Source organism: Micromys minutus, assembly GCF_963924665.1.
Source record: "Micromys minutus genome assembly, chromosome: X".
Classification (NCBI taxonomy): Eukaryota; Metazoa; Chordata; class Mammalia; order Rodentia; family Muridae; genus Micromys; species Micromys minutus.
In genome coordinates, this window is record NC_137970.1 from 120,472,521 (window position 1) to 120,498,685 (window position 26,165).

Consider the following 26,165-nt stretch of genomic DNA (forward strand, 5'->3'; position numbering starts at 1 on the left):
TCAATCACATAATAATTTCTCAAAAAGCACTGAATTATGTACATTCAAATCATGTTTCTATTTCTATTATCTATTGAGTCCCATTATTTTATGTGTAAGTGTGTGTGTGTTCATTCTCATCCTGTACCCAACATACACATGGGTGCATTCTTTCAGAAACATGTTCTTTTTGTTCATCTTGGTACTTCAGTTACCCAAAACACATCTCTCCACAGCATTTACCATCTTACATCTTATTTTTGAAGTTTTGTTCAGCTAAACTGGCCAATCATCTGTTTTTTTGTTCTTACACTCGTAGTAGAATTATTTACTCCTTCTTTATAACCCTGTTTAATCACAGTGCACACTGAAACCCGTGCCTGTGGCTACATCCCCAGATCACAAGATCTAGGACCTCAGACACAACCTAGAAACAATGTTTTCTTTGATCATTAACTTGTCTCAAGCCTTTTTTTTTCTCTTCAGAGTAAAATTCATGTGCTTGTGACTCAGAAAAGCTCACTCCAGTCCTTTTCTAACCTATGCATGCTTTACTTACTATTCTACAAGAGGGGACACATTCTATTGATTCTCTATTCTTGATAACTGTATTATATCTTTCTGTAAAAACAACTTAAAACATTTCCTTAAAGTTTATATCAACTGCCCTACCTTCCTAAAACTATTTAAATCAAATCAAAAATTCTATAAAATCATTAATTCATTTAAATAATATTATCTCATGAAACTTCATCTTCATGTTGCTCTGCAGGAAAGTTGCCCAATAGAGTGGACTGTCACTCAGGAAGTAACCAAACCAGGTGATAGGCAGTGAGGGGCTTCCCATGTCCAGTTTCAGCATCCCAGTTGTATGAGGAATATAGCAACGACAAACAAGAGAATGCACATCAGTATCTAGAAGCAATCCTGGGATGACACCCCTGGGGCTGTGCCTTTCCAAGGTACACCTATTGGAGCTGTGCAAAACAATGGGCTATCTACAGGAAGCTCATTTTCCCACTGCAGTTCCTCCAGCATGGTGTCCACTATAATATAAAGCCTTATTAGCCAATGATTTAAAAATCAAAGCTATGTTAAAATACCCATAAATATTATATATGCTAATTTCAGCATTTAAAAATTTTGAAGGTTTATTTTTAATTCTTTGTGAATGTCTCTGTGAATGTAGAGGACAGTTTCCAACATGAGTAGCTGGAACCAAACTTAGGGCCTCTAGAACAGTGGTTCTCAAACTGAGGTGACCCTTGGCAGGCTCGGGAGGGAAGTTGGGTTGAATGACCATTTCACAGGGGCTGCTTAAGATCAGTGGAGAACATAGATATTTATGCTGTGGCTCATAAAAGTAGCTAAATTACAGCAACAAAAATAATTTTATAGTTGTGGCCATTACAACATGAGGAACTGTATTAAAGGGTCATAGTATTAGGAATATTGCTCCAGAAAAACACAAAGTGTTCTTAATCACTGGGCAATAGGTGAGACTAAATAACAGCATAAAACATTTGGACTAATCCAAATTATTATCTAGATACTAAAGATTCAGGATATACCTGTGACCTTCCAGTTTTACCCAGTGCTTCTTTCATGGCTGTGCTTCAGCTTCTACTTCATAAAATAAGATATAACATCTCTTCTAGATTAAAGTTACAAATAATCTGTAAGCACAGCAGAGAAAAATATTATGTGTTTACTGCATGGTTTTGTTTTACTCCAGAGCACATAGATATACTACATTCCACTGTCTTTCCTGGTGTGGAGATCAGACCATATGATCTAATTCTGGCTGATAGAATATGGTAGAGGCTTTATACATACATCACTTCTATACCTGACAACTAAACTCTCTCAGGAAATTTTCAAGTCTATTCTCCATTTTCTCCATCTGTTTGGGTGGATTTTGTAAAACAGTCTCATATGTTGGAAGAAGCCCAACTTCAAAGTTCTTGGCTAGGATTAAATTTGTCTAAGAGAGCATCCTAATTAGGAGCACCTACATCAGATTTTGTGTAGATGAAAAATAAACCCCTACTAATATCAAGTACTACAAGTTTCAGGTGGTATTGCACTACCAACAACGAGCATTAGAATGACTAACACAAATACGTATGCATATATAATGCTCAAAGCACATTTACCATCATAAACATTGATAGCAAATACTGAACACTAGAAAAATAGCTCTCTTGGGTGTAATTTCATATATTGTAAGGATGTATTTTGCTTACAATCGACAAATGATATATATTTATACAGCATGAAATATGTTTCAAGGCAGATTACTCAGTGGTTAACAGCATTTGACACTCTTGGAGAAGACCCAAGCTCAATTCCCAGAGCCCACATAAGTACTCACAATTATCCATAACCAAAGTCCTGGGGTATCCAGTGCCCTCTTTTGGCTTCCATGAATACCAGGAATACACATGCTGTTTAGACATACATGCAAGCAATATAATTATGAATAAAATGATTTCACACACAATAATTATGCATAACATATGCATAAGATCATTAAATAGACAATAAGCATTTTTTCTAAAAAGTGTTTTGGTACATATGCACATATTATGATAATCAAATCAAGATCATTAATGTATCTACCATTTAAAGTTCTTTTAAGTTTTTCAGCATTAATGAGAACACTTAAAGTCCAACTTTATCTATCTTGAAATACATAATTAATTTGTAGTGCTAAGGGTAAATCTAAGGGCCACTTGCCAGTAAGGCAAATATTTGGCCACTAAGTAAATACACTGGACACAATGTTAGCAATAGCTACAATTCTTTTGCTGTGTAATAGTCCACTAGAACCTGTTCTTTCTGTCTAACTGAAACTTTGTACCTTATAAGTAGCATCTCCCTCACCTAAACTCTGCATATCGACCTACCGAATGCTAATCATCTCGGTGCTGTGCCATGCTTCAACAGTTTGACTTGTTCATAGTCCAAATAAGAAAAAATAAAGGTAAAATGCTATCACCCATGAAAAATAGCATCTAGGTATTTGAAACACAATTACTAAAACAAAAATGTTCTTTCCCTTTTAAGTCTTAAAAGTTTGTATGAAAATGCACAAAATTTGATCAGTTTCAACTCTGAAACTATTGTTCTTATGTTCCGTGATATTAAATTATTTTTTTCAAGATTTGACTATGTATCAGTCTGTAACAAACCATATAGGGTTAACAAAATAAAGTCATACCTGGAAGAAACTACTTGTTTTTTCCAGTATTATTTTAGACATGGGAATGTTCTATTGTTTGGGTTATTTTGTATAATGTTTTTCTTGATTTTTAAACACAATATTTTCTCTGCTAAAGGTATTTCTTTGTATTATTTAACTATTATTGCTGTAAAATAAAATGTTTAATATATATATATATATATATATATATATAAAATTCACACAGTAAATCTTGAAAATTAACAAAATATTAAAAGAAAACTGGAGCTTGGTATTAGAGTAGTTCTACTTCTGCTCAATTTGAACACTTTTTACAAACTACAATGTATGGGATATAAGACACACACAGTAGTGGTTAAGTTTTTTGTCAACTTGATTCAAACAAGAGTTATCTAGGAAGAGAGAACCACAACTGAAAAAGTACCTCAGTCAGATCAGTCTGTAGGAAAGTCTGTGGAGCATTTTCCTGATTAACAATTGATACCTGAGTGTCCAACTCAGTGAGAATGATGCAACCCTCAGGAACATGGTTCTGGGTTGCATAACAAAATAAGATGAGCAAGACACAAGGGACAAGCAAGTAAGCAGCATTCCTCTATGTGTGGTGAAGGGAAAGGTTCTGACCCTATGATTCCAAGTAGCCAGTCAAACTGCCTCAGTAATCAGGAAGCAGGGAAAGATGAGTGTTGTAGCTTAGCTCAGCTTACTTCTTCCTTTTATTGCTGTTGTTATTTTGTTTGTTTGTTTGTTTTTTCAACTGTCCCAGACCCCATTCCATGGGACAATGTTACCCACATTCAGTTTGTATCTTTTCTCCTCAGTTAAAGTTCTCTGGAAAGACTTCCTCTATGTAATTCCAAATCCAGTCAAAATGCCAGTGAAGATTAGCCATCATGAATGAATGACTGGCTATGATGATTAAATAATTTAAATGGTTCAACAAGTGCCTTGTAAACTTCAAAGTACATTATAATTATTGTCATTCGCTGGTACTGATGGCCAAAAAATAAAACAATGATATGCCTTTGTTTGCATGGAGCAGGTCAGCTTTGTACTATCATATTTCTGTCTCTCTGTCTGTCTGCTTCTCTCTCACTCACGCACACACACACACACACACACACACACACACACACACACACACAAATACACACACACACATACACAAATATCTCTAAATATTCCTTAAACAATTACAAAGGAAAAAAATGTATAGAGTTTTTTGGTACTGTTTGTTGCCAGAACCAAGACTCTGTAAAAGGCGAAGAGTGTCAAAGATTTCAGAGATGCTATATTTTTGTCTCCTTAAACATTTCTTCTTCATCCTTCTTAATCCATGAAGAAAGCTGGGATTAGAAATAGCCAATTCTGCTGCCTTTTGATTATTTCAAGCAAGCATTTTTTGTCTGTCTTCCTCAAAAGAACAAAGCTAAATCCTTTTGATATCAAAATGTCTCAATACTTTAAAGCACCAGAGCTGTGATTATGGTCTGAAAATAGCTCTTGACAGAAAAACAAAGATTAAAGATTCAGGTGAGTTTTGAGATGGGCTCTCCTTGGTTCTAAGGAGGCTAAAACCCAGGGTTAGTCTAAACAGCAATGTATTATGGGGATAAGATAAGGACTCCTAACTGAAAATTTATTCTTTGTAATAGTTTTTTTTTTTTTCTTTAGAGCTATCCTTCAACCTTGACACACATGGTTCTATAAATCTTTCTTGGACACACACACACACACACACACACACACACACACACACACTATGCTATACAAATAAATGGCAAAAATACAGAGTATGCATGCCAATGTATGTTTAACTTCAAACATCAAAACTTCTGCAAAAATACACTTCTGAAGAGTAAGAAAGTTAAGAAGAGACTTGATATTTATATATTACTATGTAGGTAACTTACTCTGTAGCATCTGGCTTTGTTGTTTGCTTATTATTATGGTGAAGAATAAGAACCCAAGGGTGTGCAAATATTCAGCAGATGCCCTACTACTGTGCTCCTCTCTCTCTCTCTTTCTTTTTTTTTCTTTCATTTTTTTTGCTTTACAAAAAGAATGTAAATGTGTGTTACTATTGTAACTACCATTTTAAAAAGAAATTAATGCCAAAGTTAGTTAATGTGTTTGATTTTAAGCGTAATTAACCTAAAACAATAACCTTTCCTCCTAAGACTATAGAGTGATAGAGTAGTTGTAGTTAATTTGACAGAAAGACTAAAGTTTTAGGTTGATATGTTAATTGCAATTCATATAACTCAGAGTAAAAACAGGAAAAGAGAGAGAAAACATAATAACTCCACCTGGTAACTTCAATAGTGAAATACACATTTCTTAAAACTTATAGAATTATAGAACTACAATCCTAAAACATTCTCTTGGTATATTAATGTACAATAACTTATCTTTGAGTATGGCTATGACTACTGAATGTGATAGGGCTTTATTCAAGCAGGTATCTGAATGTCTTATATTACACTACAAATATCAAGGGATTTTACAGGTGTAATTAATTAAGGTCCTAAATCAGCTAACTTTAATATAATTAATTCCTATATTTCCTAAGTGGGTTTGGCCTTATCAGGTAAGATCATTAAGCCTGGTACTATAGTTCAGAAAGAGGAGAAACAGCAGCAAATATCCTTCTACTGACCTTCCAAGTGTAAAATGTTATATTGAGAAAGGTATCATGAGATAGAGTACCAGAGAAAAACTAAATGCTGAGGGCCTGTTTGATGGCTTGTATATGCTTGGCCCAGGGACTGGCATTATTAGGAGGTGTGACCTTGTTGGAGTAGTTGTGTCACTGTGAGCATGGGCTTAATACCCTCACCTTATCTACCTGGAAGCCACTTTTCTACTAGCAGCCTTCAGATGAAGACATAGAACTCTCAGTTCCTCCTGCACCATGCCTGCCTAGATACTGCCATGCTCCTGCCTTGACAATAATGGACTGAACCTCTGACTGAACCTGTAAGCCAGACCTGATTAAATGTTGTCCTTATAAGAGTTGCCTTGCTCATGGTGTCTCTTCACAGCAGACTAACTAAGACAGCCTGTGTTTTAAAGTTATGACTAATTTTTGCAAAAGAACCCTTACTATGAGATAAGGCCTTGACCCTTATTGTTATTACCACCGAAAGAGGTGGTGAGAAGACCAGTTAAATGCATTAACAACAGGCCAGTGCTATCCACTAGAAATATCTGTGATAGGAATGTTCTGGAGTTGGTTGTAACCTGGTGATCTTATGAGTAGAAAACCTAATTATGAATACTTATAAGTCCTAGTCTGTATAAATTAGGAGTCATAAAAGCATGTTATTATAAGTTGCAGAGTTTGTTCTAATTCACACATCAATAAAAAAAAAAAAACTAATGCAGAGATTAGATTCATTTTTCTTTCTAGCATTTAAGACCCATCTCCAGGCTTTGACTTGCATTGTTGTTGCTGTATATGTTGTTGGCTTGTATATGAGACCTTAAATTCAAGATATATGAGACAATAAACAAAGGATATTTCAAATAGATTTCCTAAGCAACTGAGGTGTTATTAAACATAACTAACTTGTAGTTTTGTTTTTTTGTTTTTTTTTTTTTTTTGAGGAGCTGGGAATAGAAACCAGGAACCACCTGATGAATGAGTTTAAGTACAAGATCTACCTCAAAGTTACAGCCCTAGACCAGCATATGATACTAAATAAATAACGTCTATGTCTGATTTTCAATGTCTCACAGAGATGGAGGTTTTCCTACATGCACTGGTGATGACTCTGGTATGACACTGGTGATGACTACCCAAACAACTATTATCCCATAATCTGAACTAATATTATGCAATGGAAATCAGAGGTTTCTTAAAAGGAAAAACACCAGTGTTTCTCCTGAAAAACTAGAGACAGTTGTTACAATCAAGCGAACTACATCCTTTGGAGGAAATCTTGTAAGTTCCTTCATTGGACCTTGACCACAGTTCCAAATACTGCTTGTTCCTGTTTTATCACCAATGAGACAAGCAGTCCTTCATTTCACTGGGCTCTAATCTTAATATGTCAAGTCATATAAAAATCATTTGCATCTGAAAACAAAATATTACTTCTATTTCTGACAAGACCTGTGTCTACTGAATATGATTTTTTATTTATTCTATTCTTCTTTGTGATGATGGGAATTAAACCCAGGATTTCCTTTATGCTAGTCAGCAGATCTGCCCCTGAGGCTTAGCCTCAGTCCCCAACTCTAATATCTGACAATATCTCAAACTTAAGCCTTACCTACACTATAACTGGTTTTCTATATAGGTAACCAGACTAATATCTCCCAGATTACCTGGCAATTTACAGTTTTGTTTGATAGTAGGCACACAATTCTGAGAGCTTTCTAAGAAATTATGTAACAGTGAGCTACCAGATACTACCAGGCTCAAATAATGACAAACCTCTATCTTTATCCCTTTTCCAAATAATACCAAACTATTGATTTAATTTGTTGCCCCCATGCTTGGAGCACAGTGAAAAAATCAACAAAAAAGTTTTTTTTTTTTTTTTGCACAGTGACACCTCTCTTCAGCAATCAACTAACTATGCTTTATGAATGGCTATCAATACTTCTCCTAATTTTAGGAACAACAAATAGACTTTTACTGCCAGGCATTTCCACTTATACTTGACTGAGTTTCTGAATATAGTCTTTAAGTATTTAGTCAGTTAAGGAAGAAAAAGGAAAAACAGAGTGTTAAACCCTTTTTGGTGGTGGGCTGAAGGGGTAAAGTATTTAAAAATAAATTTAAGGGGAGAGCAACAGTGTCCTGTTATCAGGGAATATGAAGAACAGAAAAAAATATCCAGGAGCCTAGATTTGATTATTACAGCCATGAACCTCCTCATATTGACCTCAGTGAATGTCAATTTCCACATGTCATTAAAATTTATGACTTTCCTCAAGAATTTCGTACAGATATTGCAGATTTTCTGCAATTACCAAAAAAAAAAAAAAGGATTTGATGTTAAATTGGTCGATGATACACATACCTTAAGAGTTTTCTCCAGTCCAATCACAGCTTGCGATGCCCTAGATATTAAACATAGCATGGGAGAATGGCTCTGCAGATGCCCCGTGCCGGGATTTCCACTGCCCTGTCACGTCTTGCACCCTTCCGGATCTGTCGTGGAAGGAGTACTGCGCCTTGTCTTCCTGAAGGTTGAGAACAAAAAGAAGATGCACCTGGACTCTCCCCGGAGCCCTATGCGTTTTTAAGGCATTGGGTAGAGTTGGGGTTTGTAAGCCCCGTTCCTTATTGGAAATAGAAGTCACTTCTACCTTCCTCCCATGAAAAGCTTGTTAGTTTTCATTAAGTATTTCCTACAGAAGGCATCTGTGGTGGTTCTTTAAGCTGCAAAAATTGCTCAAGCTTGTGTGATGTCAGCCCTGTCAAGTGTCCATAATGCTGAGCCCTGAGGGAGGTGAAAGTTAAGTAGTCAAACTGTGGTCTACCCTGGTCCTGTTCAATTGAGAACGTACAAAACTTCCTCTCTGACTGCACAATTTATGATGGGGTTGCAGGCATTCATTTCATTTATACTAGAGAAGGCAGGCAGAGTGCTGAGGCTTTTGTTGAACTTGAATCAGAAGATGATGTAAAACTGGCTCTGAAAAAGGGCAGGGAAACCATGGGACACCGGTATATCGAGGTGTTCAAGTCACACAGAACCGAGATGGATTGGGTATTGAAGTACAGTGGTCCAAACAGCGCCCACAGTGACAATGATGGCTTCATGAGGCTTTGAGGACTCCTGTTTGAATGCACAAAGGAAGAAATTGTTCAGTTTTTCTCAGGGTTGGAAATTGTGCCAAACGGGATCACACTACCTGTGGACCCGGAAGGCAAGATTACAGGGGAGGCCTTCGTTCAGTATGCCTCACAAGAGTTCGCCGAGAAAGCTTTAGGGAAGCACAAGGAGAGAATGGGGCACAGGTATATTGAAGTGTTCAAGAGCAGTCGGGAGGAGTTAGGTCATACTCAGATCCACCTCTGAAGTTTACGTCCCTGCAGATACCTGGGCCTTTTGACAGGCCTGGCATAGCCCCTAGGTATATTGGCGTTGTGAAAGGGCAGGCCTGGATAGGATGAGGTCTGGTGCCTATAGTGCAGACTATGTGGGCTATGAAGAATACAGTGACCTCAGTGATGGCTATGGCTTCACCACTGACCCGTTTGGGAGAGACCTCAGCTATTGTCTCTCAGGAAGGTATGACCACAGATATGGAGACAGCGAGTTCCCAGGGCAGAGTACCACCGGTCACTGCGTCCGCATGAGAGGGCTGCCCTACAAAGCAACAGAGAACGACATTTACAACTTCTCTCCATTCAACCCTGTGAGAGTTCATATTGAGATTGGTCCCAATGGAAGAGTGACGGGAGAAGCTGATGCTGAGTTTGCTACTCATGAAGAAGCAGTGGCAGCTATGTCCAAGGACAGGGCCAACATGTAGCACAGATACATAGAGCTCTTCCTGAATTCAACTAGCAATGGGGCTTAGAGCAGCCAGGTGATGCAGGGCATGGGTGTGTCAGCTGCCCAGGCAACTTACAGTGGTCAGCGAGTGTCTGTTACGGGGCCGGCTACAGCGGTCAGAACAGCATGGGTAGATATGATTAGTATCGTAGGAACACCTGAGTTATTTCAATCAGAAAATTTCACAGGCAGCCAATAAGCAGTCAAGAGCAGTTTACAACTCTAGACGGAGCTGGGGGAACCACTTTGTACAATGAGCTTGTGAAATCTGGATTAAAAAAAGATACTTCTTCAATGTTTCTCATGCAAACTTTTCTTCTAGCATGTAATATTGAGCAAACTAAAACGATTTTCTTCCTCTTTTCTCAATTAACATTTTTGGAAGTGTACTTAAGAGTGATGTGATGTGAGTTAAGTAGTTTATGCTGAGTGGATCTTTAAGCACACCACAGTGAATACACAGGGAACTTGTACTTTTCTGGAGAACTCAAGGTGTTAGATCCCTGATGCTAAGAGAAGCATTTCTCATGTTCATTCTAGTTTATATTTCCATTTAAAATTTTTAGGTTAAGCTTAAGCTTTTCAGAAGTTAGTTTTGAGAACTGAGACCCAATACGAATACTGTAGGAATTGGTGAGGCCTAGACTTAAAGCTTTCTTTGTACTGAGATTTCCTTTTGGATGTATTTGGCTAAGTGAAACTTGTTAAATTTTTGTTAACTCTTTTTTTTTTTTCTTAAAATAAAGACTTTTTCACAAAAACAACAAGAAAAATTACCATGGTGAAGATCTGGCCCTTGTCACAGGTCATAAGAGCAGCCAAGGCCAAAGCTAGAGCTTGTACTGACTTTCTCCAGCCAGCAAAGGAGTGACCTGAGACTTAAGCAGCCTTAGCCAGAAGACTAATCATTAGTGCCCTTGGGGTTCAAAGCAAACAGAGCAAAACTGAACAGGAAGCAGAGCTCAGGAACCTGCAGGAAGCCTGAGAAAGAAAACGGTTGGAAGACAAGCAATGGGAAGACATCTGGGAAGGCAGAGACCAATCTGTGGTTTGAACATCACATACTCAAAGGAATGAATCCATGAATTAGGAAGTGTTTGATACTCTTGAGACAAGAGGATCTTTCCAGAGCTGTGCACATGCAGATGTGCATGTTAAAGAAAACGTGAGCAAGACACAAGACTGGAGGGCTTAGAGAGAATGAGGAGTCCAGTCCTCACTCCTGAATTCAGACCTGTCCACAGTAGTAGAGATGTTAAAAGGAACTATCGTAGGAAGGAAAATGGAAGACGTGGCTTCTAAGATTCCTGCGTGGAGCAGATCAGGTTAGTGTGGGTCATGCCTCCAGGAAGTCTGAAGCAAACGTAAAGCAAAACAGAGCAAACCTGTAGTGTTGGGAGCCGGAGGTCCACGGCTGGGTGTTCCTTAGTACTTCACAGAGTTGAGCACTGCGGGATTAGGGACAGCAGTAAGGGAGAACGGAAGCAGCTCAGCAGCTCCAGACATGAGTGCCTGGTGCACTCGGCACGAACAGAGACTGCACTGCTGGCCCCAGAACTCCAGAGCCACTGGACTACGGCACATTGTAGGTATTTGGACTTCTGATTTTGTACTGAGCTTGGTGTCTGGTACTGCTCTAGCTGCACAGCAGCCAGGGGCTGTTTCCTTCCTTCCTCACAAAAAACGAGTCCTAGGGAGCTGAGTGCCAGCTCCAGTTTAATCAGTGATACGCTGTGAGAGGGAGAAATTAAAGGCTATTTTATAACAAATCAAAAAAATAAACTTAAGAAAAACAGCAGACACAGCTGGAATATTGCTTATCATAAAGACTTTCTGTTATTTTATTATCCATTTCTAATATAGTCTTTTATCTGGTTACACTTTTTTATTATTAAGTCCACCCAGAATGTACTGGATTAGCAGCACATAATCATTGTGTTCATTCTGGACCACGGCAATAAAATTTGAATTATGAGGCTCATTACTAAATACCAGTGCTTGATAGTCATTTAATACTAGAAAATTGAGAACAATATTCTCATTGTTATTTTATTATGAGTCAAAACCTGAAATACAATTACAAAATAAATAAATAAGTCAAAATTTAGCTTAATTCTAAGCTGTAAAGCTTCTCCTCATATGTATTTTAAGCATAGCTGTCTTTTAAATGTTCCAGAATTGCAGAAATATTCCCATGTTTTTCCTAGAAATGAATTCAATTGGCCAGTAATTTCTACAAGATGTTTCTTAATCTGACTACCAAAATGTTACTCACTCTTATTAAGTGCAAAGAAGACTATTAAAAATTGATTTGCAGGTTGGAAAGATGCCTCAGTAGTTAAGAGCACTGACTGTTCTTCCAGAAGTCCTGAGTTCAATTCCCAGCAACCACATAGTGGCTCATTACCATCTGTAATGGGATCTGGTGCCCTCCTCTAGTATATCTGAAGATAATGACAGTATACTCACACAAAATAAATAAATAGATTTTTATAAAGAGAATTTATTTGCAAAAGCTAAAGACATTTATAACAGGAACAAAGAATAAGATAAACATACAATTAATGCTTCTAAGTACTTCCTATACTGGTAAGGAAAACATTGCTGTCTGTTGGGTGTGCCTTGCATAGGGACAAGGCATGTATGTAACAAAACATTCAATATAATTGGCAACTGTACTAGGGAAATATCATGGGCTAACTTTTTTATACTTATAAAAATTACCTTCCAAGAATATCTAAATAAAGTAGCTTGAAATTACCTGCATGATCAGAGCAATACACAGACTTTTTGTAGATTTCAAATGACTTTTGGCACAATAAATACCTTAGGCTTACTTCTTCCTACAACTAACTCTGTTCCAATTGGTTTTAATTGAGCCAAGCCACATCAGCTTTCAAATCTATTATGTAGCAGAACCTTGGCAATTTGTGCCTGTAATGCCAGCACTATAGATGCTAAGATTGGAAGGTTCCAAGTTCTAAACTAGCCTACAAAGGCACAGAGAGTCTATTTAAAAAGAAAGAAAAATAACTTCCTTTTGCATTTTCTTCCTCCCCTCTTCATGGTAATGATAATACAAATCTGAAATTAGGTTTTGGTGATAAATGCATGTACTGCTGAAATCTTGAGAATTTTATAAAAATGTTGCATATCAGTGAAAAATATTAGCTTAATACCAGATATCATTAAATACAGGGTAAGCACCCCAAGCTGGTTGTTGGAATTTCATCTCCCCTCATTTCTTTCTCAGATTTTAAGGCTCTTAAGCTTCTGTCTGAAGACTGGCCAAAAGGAATTGAAAACCCTTAAATATCCAGGGAGACTTAGATCTCCTCCCTCTCACCCCTCATCCAAAGTAAACATCTACATTATTTACACTTCCATTGCTTCCAACAGTAGAGGACAAATAATAAGTACTTAACATACTTCTGTATGTTAATAAGGCTCCCAAGTAATCCTTCCAGAACAAAGAATGACCACCTTCCCTAAAGAGGCACAGTTTTCCACTCTTCTATCCCATAAAGCAAATTTCCTGCCATTAAACAAAAAAAAAAAAAAAAAAAAAAAAAAAACAAAAAACCAAAAAAAGTAGTTTTTAATCTCTTCAGCCAACTATTAAGGAATCAGAAATTTTGAGGTTCTGTTTTGAACCACCTCATTACAATATGAGTAACATAATAAGTTCTTGCCAAATTATTTTAGTAAATGGATTTTTAAAATTGGTGTATTTAACTGTTTCTGTACAAACATGAGCTGCCAACTTTCAATTAAAAAGCAGTTGGTTTCCAAAGTAAGCCAATAATTACCCTGCAGATTTGTTGAAGAATTTTTTAGACAGTACAAAGATAAAGTTCAAACTACTGTACATTTAAGTGATTTTAAAAATAATTAAATTAATGAGTTTCTGAGAAACTGTAAGTACAAGCTTCATTTCTTTCTAATGCTATCCCAAAATTCCAGAATGATTTAGGTGGGATCACAGAAATATTTAGAAAATATCTTATATAATTAGAAGTGTATCCTATTGCTTTTGTAAGAGAAAACAAAAATTTAAAAAAAATTCCTGAGAATTTGTTGTTCAGGTTTACTGCTATTAAATGAAGTTTGGGTTAGCTTGTATTTATATATTTGTCCCTTTCCTAGCCCCTCTTCAAACCCTCTCACATACCCTTAGAACGTTCTTTCATATTCACAGCCTATTTTTAAAACAGTTGTTATTATATGGATATATATTTTCAGATACGTATACATTCCCAAATGTAATATTTTTAATAAGCAGAAAGATTCCTAAGATAGTATTGCTTTAGCTAAATAAATCTATTTGAAGCCATCACCTGAATTCAAAAGTTTAATTCTCAAGTTAAAACAAAAGTCGAAAAAAGAGTATAGGATGCTATCTCAGTCAGTTCAGTTGCTTTTACAAACATAAAGAGTTGCTTTAGACATGCCACGCAAGCACTCAAATACAAAAGCCTGGTATACTGTTGTCTGTTTGCAATCCTAGCACTGGGGATTCAGAAACAGGTAGATGCTTGCAAATCCCAAGTAGATCTTGACCAGCTACCTCAGCTTAATCTTTGTGCTTCAGACCAACAAGAAACCCTATTTTGGAAATCAAGGTGAACAGCTGTTGAGAAACTACATCCATACTACACCCATGGATAACTTCTTGCCTCCATTCACATATACACAAACTTGCATGCACGACACCATCACCACTACCAACGCACACATACACACACACACAAACACACACATACACACTCACACATCACCCACAGGTAGGCAATTGAAAGTTGGTATCATATAGTTCCATACAGTCTTTAAACACAAGTAACTTTCAGAAATCTGTTTTTCTTCCCCAAAGCATATATTTAGTCTTTAGAAATCTGTCTCTCAATCCCTGACTTCAAGCTCTACTACAGAGCAATAGTGATAAAAATGCATGGTACTGGTACAGAAATAGACAAATTGATCAATGGAATAAAATTGAAGACCTAGAAATAAAACCACACACTTTGAACTCTTGATCTTTGACAAGGAAGCCAAAAATACACAATGGAAAGAAGAAACATCTTCAATAAATTGTGCTGGCCTAACTAGCTGTCTGTATGTAGAAAAAATGAAAACAGACCCACATTTGTTACCCTGCACAAAGTTCAAATCCAAGTGGCTCAAGGACCTCAACATAAAACCAGATATACTCAACCTAATAGAAGGGAAATTGAGAAAGAGCCTTGAACTCATTGGCACAGGAAGAAATTTCCTAAACAGAACTCCCAAGTCTCATGCTCTAAGATTAAGATTTGATAAATGAGACCTCATGAAACTGGAAAGTTGCTGTAAGGCAAAGGATATAGTTGATAAGACAAATCGGCAAACTATAGATTGGGGAAAAAATCTTCACTAACCCCACATCCAATAGAGAGCTAATATCCAAAATATATAAATAACTCTAGAAGCTAACCACTAAAAACACCAAACAACACAACCAAAAAATGAGGTATATAACTAAACTGGAAATTCACAACAGAAGAATCTCGAATGGTTGAGAAACACTTAAATGTTCAAAATCCTTAGTGATCAGGGAAAGGCAAATCAAAAACGACCCTGAGATTCCACCTTACTCCAATCAGAATGACTAAGATCAAAACCTCAGGATGTGAAAAAAGAGGAACACTCCTCCATTGCTGGTAGGATTGCAAACTGGTAAAAAAAAAAAAAAAACACTCTGGAAATCAATCTGGAGATTTCTCAGAAAATTGGAAATAGATCTACCTGAAGACCTAGAAATACTACTCTTGGGAATGTATCCAAAAGATGCCCCACCATGACACAGGAGCATGTGTCCCACTATGTCCATAGCAGCTGTATTTGTGATAACCAGAAGCTGCAAACAACCCAGATGTTCAAGACAACGGATACAGAAAATATGTACACGTTGGAATACTACTTAGCCATTAAGAACGAGGATATCCTGAGTTTTTCAGGCATATGAATGGAACTAGAAAATATCATCCTGAGTGAGATAACTCGACCCAAAAGGACGTGCACAGTATGTATTCACTAGTAAGTGGATATAAGGTACAGAATACCCAGGCTACAATCCAAAGAAATCATACAGGTTAAAAGCTGACAGGCCCAAGTGAGGGTGCCTAATTCTCACTTGGGTGGGAAAAGAAAGCAACCACAAGGGAGGAGGGAGGAAAAGGAGAGGGGGTTGGGGAGTGGGGAACATGGTCTGATATTGGGTGTGGGGAAAGACTGAAGCCCTGAAGGCCAACAGAAAGAATAGAAACAAGCAACTTGGGCAGGTAAGAGGTTATGAGGAACCCCCATAATGCACCAGACATTTGGGAGGTAAGAGACCCTCAGGACCCAAGGGGGGTACCCTAGTATAAATGTCCTACAGTGGAGGGAGAGAACTTGTAGAGCCCACCTCCAGCAGAAAGACAGGGCATCAAGTGAGAGATGGGGTTGTCATCCTGCAGTAAAAATTCTGACACATAAATTTGTTCCTGTCTGAAAGAACTGCAGGGATAGAAAAGGAGAAGAATCTGAGGAAAAGAAAGTCCAGTGAGAGGCCCAAAGTGGGATCCAGCTCAATGGGAGGTCCCAAGGCCTGAAACCATTACTGAGGCCATGGAGCGCTCACCAAAAGAGACCTATCATGAAAAAAAAAAAAAAAAAAAAAAAAAAAAAAAAGCAGCTGAAAGAGTCAGATGCAGGTATTTGTACCCAGCCAATCAATGGAATCTGCTGACCTCTGTGGTTAAATTAGGGAAAGGCTGGAAGAACCTGAGGAGGAGGGCCACCCTAAGTGAGTACCAACAGTCTCAATTAACCTGGACCCCTGAGATCTCTCAGACACTGTCCATTGATGAGAGTGGGGTGTTGAGATCTCCCACTATCATTGTGTGTGGTGCAATGTATGTTTTGAGCTTTAGTAGGGTTTCTTTTATGAATATGGGTGCTCTTGTATTTGGAGCATATATATTTAGGATTGAGAATTCATTCTGATAAATTTTTGTGTAATGAGTAAAAAGTGTCCTTCCCTATCATTTTTTATAACTTTTGGTTGAAAATTGACTTTATTTGATATTAGAATGGCTACTCCAGCTTGTTTCTTGGGGCTGTTTGCTTGGAAGGTTTTTTCCCAGCCTTTTTCTCTAAAATAGTGTTTGTCTTTGTCTCTAAGATGAGTTTCCTGTATGCAGAAAAATGCTAGATTCTATTTATGTATCCAGTCTGATAGTCTATGTCTCTTTATTGGGGAATTGACTCTATTTGTCTTAACAGATATTAAGGAAGAGTGGTTGTTTTTCCTGCTATTTTTACTGTTGGAGGTAGAATTATGTCTGTGTGTCTTTCTTCTTTTGGATTTCTTGCTTAGTTATTTTCTTGCTTTTTCTAGAGTGTAGTTTCCCTCCTTGTATTGGTTTTTCCACCTATAATTCATTGTAGGGCTGGGTTTGTGGTCAGATATTGTGTAAATTTAGTTTTGTCCTGGAATATCTTGGTCTCTCCATGTATGGTAATTGAGAATTTTGCTGAATATAGTAACCTGAGCTGACATTTGTGTTCTCTTAGATTCAGTATGATGTCTGTCTAGTATCTTCTAGCTTTCATAGTCATTGTTGAGAAGTTGGGTATAATTCTGATTGGTCTGACTTTATATGTTACATGTCCTTCTACCTTACTGATTTTAGCATTCTTTCTTTGTTTTGAAAACTTGGTGTTTTGACTATTATGTGTCAGGAGGAATTTCTTTTCTATTCCAATCTATTTGGGGTTCTGTAGGCTTCTTTCATGTCCATGGTTATCTCATTCTTAAAGGTAGGGAAGTTTTCTTCTATGATTTTGTTGAAGATACTTACTGTGCCTCTTAGTTGATATTCTTCGCCCTCTTCTATTCCTATTATCCTTAGGTTTGGTCTTCTCATTGTGTCCTGGATCTCCTGGACATTTTGAGTTAGGCGCTTTTTGGTTTTCGCATCTTCTATGACTGTTTTGTCTATGGTTTCTATGTTGTCTTTGGCCCCTGAGATTCTCTCTTTCATCTCTTGTAGTCTGTTTCTGATGCTTGCATCTCTGACTCCTGATTTCTTTCTTAGGTATTCTATCTCTAGGGTTGTATCTTTTTCTGTTTTCTTTATTGTTTTTATTTCCATTTTCAATTCCTTCGCCTGTTTTGTTGTGTTTTTCTGTAGTTCTTTGAGTGTTTTTTTTTTTTTTGTTTGTTTGTTTCCTCTTTAAGAACTTCTATTTGTTTTTGTATGTTCTCCTTTGATTGTTTAAGGGAGTTATTCACGAACTTTTCCAATATCTCCATTATCATTGTGAAGTATGATTTCAAGCCTGCATTTTCTTTTTCTGAAGTGTTTGGCAATCCAGTGCTTGCTGTGGTGGGAGAGCTGGGTTCTGATGTTGCCAGATTGTCATGGTTTTTATTGCTTAACTTCTTTTGTTTTCCTCTTGCCATCTTGTTATCTGCGATTATATGTTGTTTTGTTGTCAGTGACTTCTGCCTGTCTCTCCTGTAGATCTGAGGGCCCGTGAGCTCAGGAAGAAAATTGCTTCTGAGTGTTTGGCAATTTTTGGTAAACAGTGAGTTTTGGTGACAGTGACTCAGCTCAGTCTTTGTGGACTCAGGTGTGGGAGCTCTTGTGAGGCTGTTGTGGAAGCTCAGCCCTCTGCCCACAGGTCCTGAGTACTACTGGCGGGGACCTGGCTCTTTCTCTAGGCCAAAAAGGACTCTTTTTCCAGAGAACACAGCCCTCTCTGCTCTCTGAGAAATCTCTATGTGCCCTTCCTGGGCCTATATGCCTGGCTCACCTCTGGTCCAGGTGTAAAAGCACCTGTGGAGCTGATTTTCGAGCTGATTTCCCAGGTAGATCCTGGTTCCCTCTGACAAAGGCCTGGGCCTGAGAGGAACATTTTCTACAAGCTCTGCCATGCACTCACTCTCTGTGCTTTGGGTACTCAAGGTGCATCCTCGCCAGGCCTTTACCCCAGGTTCTTTGCTGTTCCAGGTGGAAAAGAGCCTGTGTCTCTAGTCTACAATGGCCCTTATTGTGGGCCAGAGAGAATCCTTTAGCTTCTAAATGCCATCTGTGTACAGCATGAAACTCCTGAATGCCTATTCGCTATGCTTCTCAAGACAGTCTTCACTGGGTCAGTATAATGATCCATTCTTTCCAAAAGAGGCAACCTAATCTCAGAGAAGCTAGAAATTCACACTGGCTTAAAAACAGTTTTCTTAGTTGAATGAAGGAGGTGTGTTCAACTCCAAAGTCTACACTCTTGCTACTATTCATACTACATGCAAATAAAGTCACCTGATTACTCTTAAGATGATTAGAGTAATATAGATGAGAAGAAAGTGTAATTAGTACTTTCAACATTGCAGAGCAATTGGTGTTCACAGATGAGACATATTTGACAAATGAAATATCTTTTCACAAAATGTCTTGTTTATTTTTAAGTTAATTCACCTTTGTAAGTCTGAGAGCTTAAGTACCCCTCTGCTTTGGTAGTGTACACACAGTATTTATTAGCAATTACAATAAGTTGCAACCAAAAGAGATTCTGTTACTGAAATCCAGGTCAGCTTATTTGAAATGGATATCTATCTTCCTCTTCTAAATGTTAATTAGGTATTCTATTTTATCTTCAAAAGGTTCTACCAGAACTTTTCTTGAAGTTGATACAGGTCTTGCAAGAGAGCTTCCTGATAGTGTCCTCTGTTCCTACATGTTTAAAGCCTATTCTGAAGAGTTTATGTAACTTTACTAAAAAATTGTACAGAGAAAGCAAACTGAACAAAAAATAAAACACATATTATGGACCTTTCTCTCCCTATACTTTCCTCAAAATGATTTAGTACATCTCATAAATGATCACAAGAAAAATAAGCTGCTTCTGATTCTACTTAACAGCAGCAGCAGGCCAGTAACAAGATGAATCTTTCAAACTCAAACTCAATACTGAGAACTTTGCTCAACTTAATAAGTACCTACAAGCATTTCTTTCAAATTTCCATAGTTAATCCAGAAACAAAAATAGCATCAAACCTTTAATGAAAAAATAATTGAAATTAAAATGCTATCAGTTTATGGGGTTAATCAACAAAGAACTTTTCATAGCCCTATGGTTAATAAGCAAAATGCATTGTTGTGATAAAATCTAATTTTGAGCATCCACATAAAGAAACATATGCTTCTAAAATTAAAGTACCAAAACATCCAACAAATAAGTAACCAACTAAATAACAGAAATGTGTGAGATGAAACATCAACTATGAGATCTCTCTGGGTAACTGAATCACATTACCAATTGGAGTCTTGGTTTCTCCTCTAAAATGAAGATACTTGACCAGAAATGAATTTACAGATTACATCACATTCTGTTTTGGAGTCATATAAAATAGCATTCTCAATTTTTATACCAGGAGATTTAATTACAGAGTGGGAACCACAATTTTGCAAAGTAAAGATCCAAGGGATTCAAATGGAGACACACAGAAAGTCAGGTACAAAGAACCTAGGATTCATTCAAGATACCACACCTTAATGGTCTTAGGAAGTTTCACTATAAGTACTAATCAGTGACAGCCTATACTACCCCACTCCATACCCAGGCTTTCCACATTTTCCTTGGGGCCTAGCCCATGAGGACTTCTGACCTCTTCATGCTTGTCTTTTCCACAATATAACATGGATCCTACAACCAGTGTACCAGCATAGTCTAGCCTACCCTGGCTTCACAGCTTATGAGTTGTGAATAGTGGCTTAGGCCAGTATTGTTACTACCTATCTGCCATACTCCAGGATTCTCGTACATCAAATCCAGATTTTTCTCTCTGATCTACTACCCTCATACTCCTAACTTGGAATAGGAAACACATCTTGTAAACCAGTGCAGACCCCTCTGTCTACCTGACTTTATTCCACCCAAGCTGTTTTCAACCAATAGACCCAGCTGATCCCATACCTTCTTTTCTCCCCCAGCCTATATCACAAACTCAGAACATGGGAAGTAACATGCCCAGATTGCATCATATGAATACCAACAATATGAGATATCTCACCAATGCCTTCTTTGGAAAATCTATCAATCCTATAAAAATGCTTCTAAATGAACTCCAGGACACAGAAGTTAAAAGGACAATCACAAGCCTCCTCAAGTGAGTCAACAAGTTTTAAAAGGACTTATAGAACAGTTCAATGAAATCAAGGAGAAAGAGGTTAAGAAGAATAAATGCCTACGTGAAACCATTTTAATTAATTCATTAAATTTACATTCTGATCACAGCTTCCCCTTCCCCTCAAGGATTAATTTCTCCCTCACATCTCTCCCCTTCCCACTTGCTTTCTCCTCAGAGAAGGGGAGGCTTCCTGTGGATAACAATTCACCTTGGCATCTCAAGTTGCAGTAGGGCTAGGTTCATCTTCTACTGAGGCTAGATATGGAAGCTAAGTTAGGAGAAAGGCAAGCATCAATGTCAGGGACAGCCCCTGTTCCTGCTGTTAGGTGGTTCTACATGAAGATCAAGCTGCACATCTGTTGCACATTTGTATGAGGCGTATGTCTGTTCCAGCTCTCTGGCTGGTGGTTAGATCTCAGTGAGCTCCTATTGGGCCAGGTCAGTTAATTCTGTAAGATTTTGTGACAGTTTATACATGTTTGTCCCAGGGAGTGACACTATTAGGGGGTGTAGCCTTGTTGGAATAGGTATGTCATTGTGGGTGTGGGCTTTAATACTCTTGTCCTAGCTGCCTGGAATTGAGTCTTCTGCTAGCTGCCTTCAGAATAAGAGATGAAACTTTTAGTTCCTCCAGCCCCTCATCTGCCTGGACACTGCCATGCTCCTCCTTGATGATAATGGACTGAACCACTGAACCTGTAAGCCAGCCCCAATTAAATATCATTCTTATAAGAGTTGCATTGGCCATGGTTTCTGTTCATAGCAGTAGAACTTAAGACAGTTTTCTTGTGGTATTCTTGACCTCCCTGGCTCCTTCAATCCTCCCCACCCCCTTTCACAAGATTCCCTAAGGTCCATCTATAAATCTCTCAGATGACTGACAGAAAAAATAATGTAAACCCTTAGCTGACCCAGGTGAGCTGGTTGGAGGGTATAAGCTCAGCAGAGCTGGCCCAGACCCTTGTAACACTTGGGAGAGTGGGCTTTGCACCTTGACTAGGCACCACAGTAGGACTTGTCTGGTGAGCTGGCCCAGAAGGCATGAGAGTATGGATTGTCCCTGGTAGTGTGGGTTCAAGAGAGCTGGTAAATTGAACAACACAGTCACCTCCCAAGCCCAGATCCAGTGCTTTGAGTTGGCCACCCCAACATCTTCCTGATCTATGAACTGCTGGAGCGTATGAAGAAGCTGGTTCTGCAGATCCAAAGCTGCAAGATCTTCATGACACAGAGCAGTAGCTGGAAACTGAAAGGAGTCCTGGTGAGGATTCAGTATTGATGGTGTAGCAGGTGTCGAAGACCTTGAACCAGACCAATGATACACTGCAATGAACATTTGCAAATAAACATGTGTGGACAAAAGGGTCATACTGTGGGACACACTGTGACATACTACAGCTTCCATAATGAGATGAATTTTATGTTTTGTTTACTTTTTATTTATTTATTTTTTCATTGTGGGGGAGGTTTCAAGGGAAAATGCAGATATGAAAGAATGAGATGAGTGGAATTGCAGTGCATGATCTGAAACTCACAAATAACAATAATAACAACAACAAGAACAACAAGAACAAACCAAACAAAAGAGAAAACAGAAACCTATTGTTGACAGAAATGACAAAGGCAATCAAGAACTTGAAGACAGAATTTGGTAAAGAAGTAGAAACATTGAAAATGCCTCAGGCTAAAATGGAAAATCCTAAATGTAAATAAAATATTTATTCTAGCTAGACCATAAAAATTATATAGAAACTTGGTATTTCATTTACAAGCTGTAAGTCTTGATTGGGCAGGTTCTAAACCATATGCCCCTGTTACTTGCTGTTTTAGTTTTACCTGGGCTGCTTTTGCTCCATCAGCCTGTCCTCACAGAACATTTTTCCTGGCCACATGTTCATGATCCATCTACCTTCATGGCATCCTCCTTTCTCCTTCTTCTCTCTCCTTCTCCCCCCATGGTCTCTCACAAGACCCCTCACTCCATTCTGAGGTCTGGCATTTCTCTCCCTATTATCCAATCATGGGTTCTCACTGTTAATCAATAGCTTTAAATTGAGGAGCAAAGTTTACACAACAAAGGCTGTTGTATGTGAGGCTGCATTCATCTGTACAACAACCAGATCATGGAGTTTAGAATTTCACATTTGTAAACATAGCAGCAGATCTTCTCCAACACCCAATAGTTCATCTAGAAAATACAGAGGAAAGCATTACCAAAAGAATGAATCAAGAAAAGAGAATATCATGACTCAAAGATAAAATAGAGGATCTGGTCCGAATAAAGAACATAAAGATAATTATACACACACATACACACACACACACACACACACACACACACACACACACACACACACACACACACACACCAGAAGCATACAGAACACCAAACGTACAAGACCAGAAAAGAAAATTTCCCATAGCAAATCATAGTTAAAACACTAACTACATAAGACAAAAATGTGTATTGAAAGCTGCCAGAGAAAAGAAATGTAAGTTTTACATGAGCAAAAACCCATTAAAGTAAGAATTGAGTTCTCAATGGAAATTTTGAAAGCAAGAGCTCAGGGGGATGCATCCAAAGACTATTTCAGCCAACCTAAAATAATGTATCCAGAAAAACCATTCTGCCATAATTGAAGGAGAAAATATGCCATGATATAAAAAAACCAACCCTAAGGAAAATATAGGATACATTATTTTGGGCTAAAGAGAGGAACGAGGATATCAGATATACTATAGATAAACATATGAAGACATAATTATTAAAACTTAAAATACTACGAATGACAACACAAAGAACAAACCCAAAAATCAACAACATGATAACCACAACTTACAAATAAATTTTGATAATAGCTTTAGATGTTATTCATTTACCATTGATATTGTTATTGATAATAACTTTAAATGTTATTTAAATGTCAGGTTTTCAATCAAAAGACACAGACTGACTTAATGGATAAAGAAACAAAACCTAGCAGAAACACATCTTAGTTTTAAAGACAGGCACCACTGACAAATTTATTCCAATTAAATAGGACAATTAAGCAAGCAGATATCAATATCCTCATATCTAATTAACTAAACTTAAAATGATTCAGAAGAGCTAAAGGAATACAATTCATTCTAATCATAGAAAAAGTAATCACAAAGTGTTTACTATCCTAAACATTTATGCACCAAATTCAGGGATACCCAATTTCATTTAAAAAATGTATTACTGGAATTAAAGACACAGATTTACACCAATCCATTAATAGTACATGTCTTCAAAACTCTGCTTTCTCAAGTAGACAGGCAGTCTTGACAAAACAGAAACACCAAAATTAATTAACATCATATATCAAAAGGGACTTAACAGATATCTACAGGATATTATATTCAACCAACAAATGTAAATGTCACTTTAATTGTCTCAGATGAAGTGATGAAATGAGAGACACACCTAAGCTCCGTGAATACACAGTGTGAACTAAGCTCAGAGCATTTTTTCTCTGTTTTAAGGCCTAGACCTGGAATCTTTCAAGTTTGCTCATTCAGTCTGGCTTCTCTCAGCTTCTGGCTCAATTGTGCTCTGCTTAGCCTCATACCTACTTTGGCAATATACTCTAAACTTCTTACTCCTTCTCATTCTCTGGCTTATTCTGTCTTCACCTGTTGTTCTTTCTTTCTGCAGTCTCTTTAAAACTGTCCTGGTAAATCTCTCTCTCTCTTTCTTTCTTCCTCTCTCTCTCTCTCTCTCTCTCTCTCTCTCTCTCTCTCTCTCTCTCTCTCTCTCTCTCTCTCTGTATTACCTCTTTTTCCTGTGCTTTTTCTCAGGAGCATTGAATGTATCCTATCTCTGACTTATTTTGTCAGATCATTCTCTGATTTGTTACTTTATCCGTCAATTAGATCTCACTTTCAAACATTGCTGTATCCTTTTACAAACTAACCTTACCTTCATTGTTAGACATTAAAAGTGTGCATTAAGGTCATGTCTGTATTCCATCCAGATCACATAGACAGGTCTTTGGTGAGATCAGTAGCCAGAGCAGACATGTTTTGCTGGTTTAAAATTCCTCTACAATGGAAGAATACATATTCTATTGGGCAGCACATGAAAGCATATCTAAAATAGACAGCATCTTGGGCCACAAAATAATCTATACAAATTCAAAAAGATTTAAATCTCTCCTTGAATCCTGTCTGATGAACTTGACCACAGTGCAATAAAACTTAAATTTGACAGCCAAAAGATCTCTAGCAAATATGCAAACAAATATGAAAAAATTCTTAGTGGATATCAAAGAACTCCTTCCTCAACAGTCAAAGAAAAAAAAAAATCAAGAGAAAAAAAGTTTCCAAGAAACTAAATGAAAATGGACATGCAATACAACAAAGCCTCTTGGACACATTCAAAGCACTCCTACAAGGGAAATTTATAGCTCATTTTGAGTGAAGTAAATCAGATCAAGAAAGACATTGCTTCATATTTTCTCTTATTGCAGGCTCCTAGCTCAAATCTCTACATGTGAATCTATTACCTACAGTAATTACCGACACCAGGAAAGTAAAATGAGACCATTGACAGGATGTCAAGTGGGGTATTAAAGAGGAATAAAGACAGCAATGACAGGACACAAGTGATGTGATTTGTGAATGAGAAAAGGGGAGGCTCATTGGGAAGTGGGGAGAAGTGGGTAAAGGGGAAGAGCAAGACAGACTTGATTACGTAAGAGCTATGATAAAAAGGAGGTCCTTAGTGAAAAGGATGAAGCTCAACACAGAGGAAGAGGGAAGGCAAAAAAAAAATAACATTATGAAAGGCTGAAAAAGTCACAAGAACTTATAATATTGATTATTAATTAATTTAATTAATCACATTTTAACATTTATTAAAATATCTATAATAAACATAACTCAAATATTCAGTTCTATAGTTTTAATGAACTTTTCTTATCTTGGCTGATGGAGCTTCCTCCATATAATATATATATATATGCAATAATTGATGAAGAAAAAGGCCATGAATTTGAAGGAAAGCAGGGAGTACTATTATATGGAAAGGCTTGGAAAGAGAAAAGATAATGAAGAAATGTTGTAGTTAAATAGTCTGAAAATAAAAAAAAAAAACAAAAAATTCAAAAATAACTATCAGTGACACTGTATTTTCTTTAGAATCTTGTATGTGGTCTACTGAAAACAAGTATTTTCTCAGAATGCTGGTGCCTGTGAATTTATAGATTTCATTGACAAATTTTGAATGGAG

General features: G+C 37.4%; 2 pseudogenes across 2 annotated transcripts in view; both read left to right on the forward strand.

The window, feature by feature from the left end:
- Window positions 1-10,756, forward strand: part of LOC308415236 (coiled-coil domain-containing protein R3HCC1L-like) — a 176,843-nt pseudogene extending 166,087 nt beyond the window's left edge. Inside the window, exons 2-4 of the transcript in view lie at window positions 4,654-4,717; window positions 7,978-8,302; window positions 10,490-10,756. The product of the transcript in view is annotated as a coiled-coil domain-containing protein R3HCC1L-like (transcript). The remainder of the gene's footprint in view (window positions 1-4,653; window positions 4,718-7,977; window positions 8,303-10,489) is intronic.
- On the forward strand, window positions 8,631-9,846 carry LOC308415575 (heterogeneous nuclear ribonucleoprotein F-like; annotated as a pseudogene). The gene has a single exon. The product of its transcript is annotated as a heterogeneous nuclear ribonucleoprotein F-like (transcript).
- Window positions 10,757-26,165: the final 15,409 nt, after the last annotated feature.